The following is an 8,685-nucleotide window of genomic DNA, read 5'->3' as shown; positions in this document are numbered from 1 at the left end:
ATCGTTGGCGTTAATTGGCCAATTAGCAATTGTTCACATTGTTCATTGGTTGTTCATGTGATCAACCCTTGACGTCCAATTATAACATTGTCGATGAGATCACCATTAATCTTGGAAAGTTGAATGGTGTTCACAATCGCCAGGCCTCCAATCTCCATTAGACATTGTACTTTATAGATATACATTGTTTACCCCTTATATACTAATGGGTTGAGTCCTGATTGTAATATACTGACGCAGTGACACAACTCTCTCTCTCTCTCACTCTCCCTCACTCTCCCTCCCTCACTCTCCCTCCCTCACACTCCCTCCCTCACTCTCCCTCACTCTTATTGTCTCCTTCTCTCTTATTGACCCTCTTAATGCCCATTGGTGTCTACGATTAGTGATGTTAATGAGAGGAAAGCTATTGGTAATCTCGCAAGAATTGCGCAATTAATCCACCAATCAGGGAAGGTCATTGGTAGTCAGGGGAGTAGTGGCGTAATTAATCCACCAATCAGAAATCATTGTTGTTTATCTCCGAGCTAAATAATGACTGTTACTCTCAAATGGTCTCCAAACTGTCCCATGGTCTCCCCCCACCATGGTGTGGCCTCCCCCCACCATGGTGTGGCCTCCCCCCCCCCCACCATGGTGTGGCCTCCCCCCCCCCCACCATGGTGTCCCACTACTCCCATGTGGACATATGTACCCAGCCGCTCCCCGCAAAACCCCGCTTCTGGAAACCGTTCAAAAGCCCTCTTTCAAGCCTTCCTGGAAGCCCGTCTCCGCACCCCGTCTCCGCACCCCGTCTCCGCACCCCGTCTCCGCACCCCGTCCCGGCACCCCGTCCCGGCACCCCGTCCCGGCACCCCGTCCCGGCGGCCCGGTCTCCACGAAGCGCTCCGGGGAGGAAATTCCAGCATTGAATATCGAAATAAACTAAACCAGCCAAATGTAATTCCCAGGAGCCTTGGAGAGGGTTCAGGGGGTGCTGGTGCAGCTGAGATCTGCTCAACACCTGCAAGGACTCACACAACCAGTTACGAAACCTCTACATCATTCCTTAATAACGAGGGCTCTGTTGACACACATTCGATAGATTACAAGCTTGGAAACCTGACAATCCCATGGCTGTTGTTGTTGTTATATAAACTCTTAAGTTGGCTTAGGAGGTTGTAAATTGAATAATATAAATTGTATAATATATGCCAAGTCGTCATGTGGTTAGGGGAAGATGTACAGGCTTCGTAGAGGGTTAAATGGTGGATGAATCGTGATGTAGTAAACAGTGCCTGGGAACCGAGCGAGGGTGACAGGTGTCGGTCAACAGACATCTGTCAGGCTGGGGCGACGGTTGCTGGGGCATGATCTGCAGGCTGTCCGTCGTCGACGGTACCAACTGTCCACTAGGGTGTAGGCTGACAGACACGTCCACCCTCTTGCCTGTCCTCCAACACCTCCCTCCACACGTGGGACGGAAGTTATCTTTTGAATGATGGGTGGTGGTGGTGATGGTGATGTTGGTGGTGATGTGGCTGGGTGGTGGTGATGGTGATGTTGGTGGTGATGTGGCTGGGTGGTGGTGATGGTGATGTTGGTGGTGATGTGGCTGGGTGGTGGTGCTGGTGATGTTGGTGGTGATGTGGCTGGGTGGTGGTGATGGTGATGTTGGTGGTGATGTGGCTGGGTGGTGGTGATGGTGATGTTGGTGGTGATGTGGCTGGGTGGTGGTGGTGGTGATGTGGCTGGGTGGTGGTGATGTGGGGCTGGGTGGTGGTGATGTGGCTGGGTGGTGGTGATGGTGATGTTGGTGGTGATGTGGCTGGGTGGTGGTGATGTGGCTGGGTGGTGGTGATGTGGGGCTGGGTGGTGGTGATGGTGATGTTGGTGGTGATGTGGCTGGGTGGTGGTGATGGTGATGTTGGTGGTGATGGTGATGTTGGTGGTGATGGTGATGTTGGTGGTGATGTGGCTGGGTGGTGGTGATGTGGCTGGTTGGTGGTGATGTGGGGCTGGGTGGTGATGTGGCTGGGTGGTGGTGATGGTGATGTTGGTGGTGATGTGGCTGGGTGGTGGTGATGGTGATGTTGGTGGTGATGTGGCTGGGTGGTGGTGATGTGGCTGGGTGGTGGTGATGTGGGGCTGGGTGGTGGTGATGGTGATGTTGGTGGTGATGTGGCTGGGTGGTGGTGATGGTGATGTTGGTGGTGATGGTGATGTTGGTGGTGATGTGGCTGGGTGGTGGTGATGTGGCTGGGTGGTGGTGATGTGGGGCTGGGTGGTGATGTGGCTGGGTGGTGGTGATGGTGATGATGTGGCTGGGTGGTGGTGATGTGGCTGGGTGGTGGTGATGTGGCTGGGTGGTGGTGATGTGGGGCTGGGTGGTGATGTGGCTGGGTGGTGGTGATGTGGGGCTGGGTGGTGGTGATGTGGGGCTGGGTGGTGATGTGGCAGGGTGGTGGTAGTCCTTGAGATTATCTTGAGATCATCTTGAGATGATTTCGGGGCTTTTTTAGTGTCCCCGCGGCCCGGTCCTCGACCAGGCCTCCACCCCCCAGGAAGCAGCCCGTGACAGCTGACTAACACCCAGGTACCTATTTTACTGCTAGGTAACAGGGGCATAGGATGAAAGAAACTCTGCCCATTGTTTCTCGCCGGCGCCTGGGATCGACCCCGGGACCACAGGATCACAAGTCCAACTCTCTCAAAGACTAACAAAGCATTTACCACACCAGAACGGAACTCGTCTCACCCGTCACAACTCCCTATACCCGGCCCGATATACACACAGCTCGGCCCGATATACACACAGCTCGGCCCGATATACACACAGCTCCTCTCGTATAATGTAACATATAGTCCCAGCACCTCTATGCACCCCTGAAGTGCCTTAATAAAATCGTGTGTTGCAAAATTGCAACTGCTCCCAAACAGCAAAATCATATAATTTCAGTGTGTAGGGAACAACTTTCTGGGTTCGCAATCTGCGTGTAATTTTCTCTTCAGTCCACAGAGTAAACATTACCTGGAACAGAATGAGATGCATTTTGTTCACTGATGAGTTCACCGGATTGTGTAGTGGAGGAGCCCTCGTTATGTGGTATGTTGGGTGTTTGAGGTATGTGTATGTTGCTGCATGTGTAGTGGAGAAGCCCTCGTTATGTGGCATGTTGGGTGTTTGAGGTATGTGTATGTTGCTGCATGTGTAGTGGAGAAGCCCTCGTTATGTGGCATGTTGGGTGTTTGAGGTATGTGTTTGTTGCTGCATGTGTAGTGGAGAAGCCCTCGTTATGTGGCATGTTGGGTGTTTGAGGTATGTGTTTGTTGCTGCATGTGTAGTGGAGAAGCCCTCGTTATGTGGTATGTTGGGTGTTTGAGGTATGTGTATGTTGCTGCATGTGTAGTGGAGAAGCCCTCGTTATGTGGCATGTTGGGTGTTTGAGGTATGTGTATGTTGCTGCATGTGTAGTGGAGAAGCCCTCGTTATGTGGCATGTTGGGTGTTTGAGGTATGTGTTTGTTGCTGCATGTGTAGTGGAGAAGCCCTCGTTATGTGGTATGTTGGGTGTTTGAGGTATGTGTATGTTGCTGCATGTGTAGTGGAGAAGCCCTCGTTATGTGGCATGTTGGGTGTTTGAGGTATGTGTATGTTGCTGCATGTGTAGTGGAGAAGCCCTCGTTATGTGGCATGTTGGGTGTTTGAGGTATGTGTATGTTGCTGCATGTGTAGTGGAGAAGCCCTCGTTATGTGGCATGTTGGGTGTTTGAGGTATGTGTATGTTGCTGCATGTGTAGTGGAGAAGCCCTCGTTATGTGGCATGTTGGGTGTTTGAGGTATGTGTATGTTGCTGCATGTGTAGTGGAGAAGCCCTCGTTATGTGGCATGTTGGGTGTTTGAGGTATGTGTATGTTGCTGCATGTGTAGTGGAGAAGCCCTCGTTATGTGGCATGTTGGGTGTTTGAGGTATGTGTATGTTGCTGCATGTGTAGTGGAGAAGCCCTCGTTATGTGGCATGTTGGGTGTTTGAGGTATGTGTATGTTGCTGCATGTGTAGTGAAGCTCTCATTATGTTGTATGTTTGGTGTGTGTGTGTGTTGGTGTGAGGCGACTGTTATGACGTTATCTAGAGAGTCGTGGAGCAATCTGTCACGTTTGGCAAAATCACTATAGCCAGTCAACACACAATACTCTATTACAATGTTGCAACAAGGTTGTAACTAGTATAAAGTAAAAAGGTTGTAGCAAGGTTTGCAACAACGTAGTAAACAAGGTTGTAGCAAGGTTTGCAACAACGTAGTAAACAAGGTTGTAGCAAGGTTGTAGCAAGGTTTGCAACAACGTAGTAAATAAGGTTGTAGCAAGGTTGCACAAAGCAGTAAACAAGGTTGTAGCAAGGTTTGCAACAACGAAGTAAACAAGGTTGTAGCAAGGTTGCACAAAGCAGTAAATAAGGTTGTAGCAAGGTTGTAGCAGGGTTGCAACAACGAAGTAAACAAGGTTGTAGCAAGGTTGCACAAAGCAGTAAACAAGGTTGTAGCAAGGTTGTAGCAAGGTTGCAACAAGGTAGTAAACAAGGTTGTAGCAAGGTTGCACAAAGCAGTAAACAAGGTTGTAGCAAGGTTGTAGCAGGGTTGCAACAATGTAGTAAACAAGGTTGTAGCAAGGTTGCACAAGGTTGTGACAAGGTTGTAGCGAAGTTAACACAGTACACATGACACTGTGGCTGTGTAGTCCCCCCCCCCAAGTTCATCATGCAAGTATGAATAGAATTACCTTCGTGTAAAAGCTGAACGTCTTCACTTTAACTTTACAAGTATTGTTGTGTTTCTAAGCCAATGTTGTGGCGTACAGGATCAACACAACATTGTGTCACTCTCCATATACTGACTGAGTGCGCTGTGTGTCCCACCAAACACACACCGAAACTACGACGTTCATACAACGTTCGAACAAGTTTTAACACTTCCTAACCAGTTATAACAACCAATATAGCAAGTTGTAAGACCGTTCTAACACGTCATAAACACGTTAAGCCAAGATGTAACAACTTTATTACAAGTTGTAACTAGCGGAAAATAGAGATAGTTTCGGGTTGTGTTTCCAGGGATTTGTGTGTGTGTGTGTGTGTGTGTGTGTGTGTGTGTGTGTGTGTGTGTGTGTGTGTGTGTGTGTGTGTGTGTGTGTGTGTCTGTACTCACCTATTTGTAGCTGCAGGATCGAGCTCTAATTCTTGGACTTTTCTAGCTGCTGGTTGTCTAATGCCATCATTCCTGACCTATGTACCCATCATACCTGCCTTTAAAGTTGTCGATTGAGGTTGTCTCTGTGATCTGATCCTTTGTCTGGAAACACAAACCGAAATTGTCTCTATTTTCCGCTTGTTACAACATGTAATAAGGTTGTTACATCTTTGCTTAACGTGTTTATGACGTGTTAGAACGTTGTTACGACTTGATATATTGGTTGTTATAACTGGTTAGGGTGTTAAAACTTGTTTGAACGTTGTACCAACGTCGTAGTTTCGGTGTGTATTTGGCGGGTTAAGGTCGTTCCATGTACTCATTACCCTTACGCTAAAAGACGACTTTCTAACATATCTAAGACACATCTGAGTCTCAAGCTTCCGTCCATGTCCCCTTGTTTTCTTGTTATTAAATGTAAACAATTCCCGTTTCCATCCTCTCAATCCCTATAAGTATTTTATACATCTGTATCATGTCCCCCCCTCTCTCCCTCGTTTCTCACGTCGTCAGGTTTAGTTCCTTCAGTCTCTATTCGTACCTCATCCCTCGAAGCTCTTGGACGAATCTCAATGCAAACGTCTGTACCTTTTCCAGTGGGTAGAAATAGCCTAAGCTACTCTATCCCTTTGATATGTATTTCTTGTCCCAATAAACATACTTGAACTTGTACCTATTCCAGTTTTCTTATGTGTTTTTAGATGGGTGTTGCAGGATGGGTCGGCGTACTCTAAAACTGGCCTCACATAGCCGGTGTACAGTGATCTAAAAGACTTTATTTAACTCTCTCTGAACTTCCCCCTCCATTCATGTCCATCCTCTCTCTCAATCTCCCTTCTCTCACCCCAACCACCTCCTCTCACAATTTCCCCTCTCTTTCCTTCTCTCCTACATCCCCCGCCCCCCCTCCTCTCCTTCCCTTTCTCTCTTTCAGATAATTTAATATTAAATTATTTTTTTTTTATTAACATATTAGGTACATGTGCATTAGTGCAGCTACCCTAGACTATATGAAGGGGAGTACAGTGTGCCAAAAAGAAGCTAACTAGGTGATGCTAAAAAATCCCCATCACACAGGATGGTTAGTCATACAGAGGCATGTGATAAGCGGTCTGCACTGGCAGACTCCGGATGCATTTTGAGGATATCAACAACACAAGATTGAATAAGGCAGCAGTGGTAATACAAGTCCCCATCTCGCAGGATGGTTAGTCATACAGAGCCATGTGTTTAATAGCCTGCACTGGCAAATTTTGGGTATACTGTGAGGATATCTTCAAGAATACGAGAGTGAATAAAGTAATTGCAAAGCTCCAGGTACCTCATGCCAACTGGTCTGAAAGGTCTAATAACTGGGCATTCAGTGATGTAGTGCGGGCGATCGTGCCGTAGTTCCTGCTCACAGAGTTTGCAACTGGAGTGCTCAGGGTTGGGAGACCCGTCACCTGCAGCCACCTGCCACAGGTAACGGTAACCCAACCTGATCCTTGCAACCACTGTGTCGTACAGTCTAGTGGACGTTTTGTGCTGTCCATAGATGTAGGTTTCAGATCTGAACAAATCATAGCTTTTTATACTAGTACTTTCAGGTCGTTGGGAGTCAGTAAGTTCTTTCCTATCAGATCTGAATGTTTGGATCAATACAGTTGCACTTTTTTTTTTTTTTTTTTTTTTTAAGAAATGAGGTACATCTGCATTAGTGCAGCTACCCTAGACTATATGAAGTGGAGTACAGTGTGTCAAAAAAGCTAACTAGGTGATGCTATAAAATCCCCATCACACAGGATGGTTAGTCATACAGAGAATATTACAAAGAACTGAAAAACTGTTAATAACTCTTCGGAAAACGTATCCCCGATTTCAGACGTCATGAAAAGCACACCAGGTCGCTACAGATACTGGTATTTCTTCTGGAGTGGTACTGGAGCCGACCCTGACTAGCCTATGAAAGTCTCATACCCCGTCATGTGTCATCTTGAATTGTTGAGGCTAGCCACGAGCATCTGGCCGCTTACTTCGGCCAGGCAGACTGATAAACAAACATTCTATTTAGATATAGATGTGATTATAGAAGGGGTTGGTCTTAAACTCTAACTTCCTTCTTAATTATAAGGAAACTGTTCTTATACTCCCTTATGAACGTATAGTATTTTATTATACAGCATTTTGACATGTAAAAAAGCTTTATCAAATAATGTAGATATAATACACTGAATAAAGACACAAAATCATTTTCAAATAAAGGTTTATTCTCTCAGTGTTTCTCTAAGTCGGTGTCAGCGCTCTCAGATCTCTACAACCAGCCATAAGGAGGATTGAAACCTTTCTTAAGAGTTTCAGTTCACACAAATCCGATGAACCCATATACACACACACAGAAATCTTCTCTGAACCGGTGAACCTCTTTTTATACTCCCCCTTGGCCACGAATGGGGTTCAGCTGCTGTCCTGCCCAACTCAGCAAAGGGATCTGACCCGCCTGTTGTGAAGATCCCAGGTTTGTACGGCAGCCGGGATTGGATAATCTCTTGCCCAACTCGCAAAGGGATTTGATCGTCTGATGTGAGGTAAGTGGCCAGAATGGTGCCTTTTATTCTTCGTGTGGTTGACCGCTTGTTGCAAGCAGCGAGGCGTGAGGCTAGCTTGAGGCTTTATTGTTCTGCTGTGGGGGGGGGGGGTAGTGCAGGCTCCCACACCTTACTGTGGGAGGTCTAGGTCTGGCTCCCACACCTTACTGTGGGGGCAGGAGGTAAAGCTCCCACACCTTACTGTGGGGGGGTTTAGGTCTGGCTCCCACACCTTACTGTGGGGGGCAGGAGGTAAGGCTCCCACACCTTACTGTGGGGGGGTTTAGGTCTGGCTCCCACACCTTACTGTGGGGGGCAGGAGGTAAGGCTCCCACACCTTACTGTGGGGGGCAGGAGGTAAGGCTCCCACACCTTACTGTGGGGGGCAGGAGGTAAGGCTCCCACACCTTACTGTGGGGGGCAGGAGGTAAGGCTCCCACACCTTACTGTGGGGGGCAGGAGGTAAGGCTCCCACACCTTACTGTGGGGGGCAGGAGGTAAGGCTCCCACACCTTACTGTGGGGGGCAGGAGGTAAGGCTCCCACACCTTACTGTGGGAGGTCTAGGTCTGGCTCCCACACCTTACTGTGGGGGGCAGGAGGTAAGGCTCCCACACCTTACTGTGGGGGGGTCTAGGTCTGGCTCCCACACCTTACTGTGGGGGGGTTTAGGTCTGGCTCCCACACCTTACTGTGGGGGGCAGGAGGTAAGGCTCCCACACCTTACTGTGGGGGGGTTTAGGTCTGGCTCCCACACCTTACTGTGGGGGGTCTAGGTCTGGCTCCCACACCTTACTGTGGGGGGCAGGAGGTAAGGCTCCCACACCTTACTGTGGGGGGCAGGAGGTAAGGCTCCCACACCTTACTGTGGGGGCAGGAGGTAAGGCTCCCACA

This window comes from Procambarus clarkii, chromosome 92 (assembly GCF_040958095.1).
Source record: "Procambarus clarkii isolate CNS0578487 chromosome 92, FALCON_Pclarkii_2.0, whole genome shotgun sequence".
Taxonomy (NCBI): Eukaryota; Metazoa; Arthropoda; class Malacostraca; order Decapoda; family Cambaridae; genus Procambarus; species Procambarus clarkii.
This window is presented reverse-complemented; position numbering follows the sequence as displayed.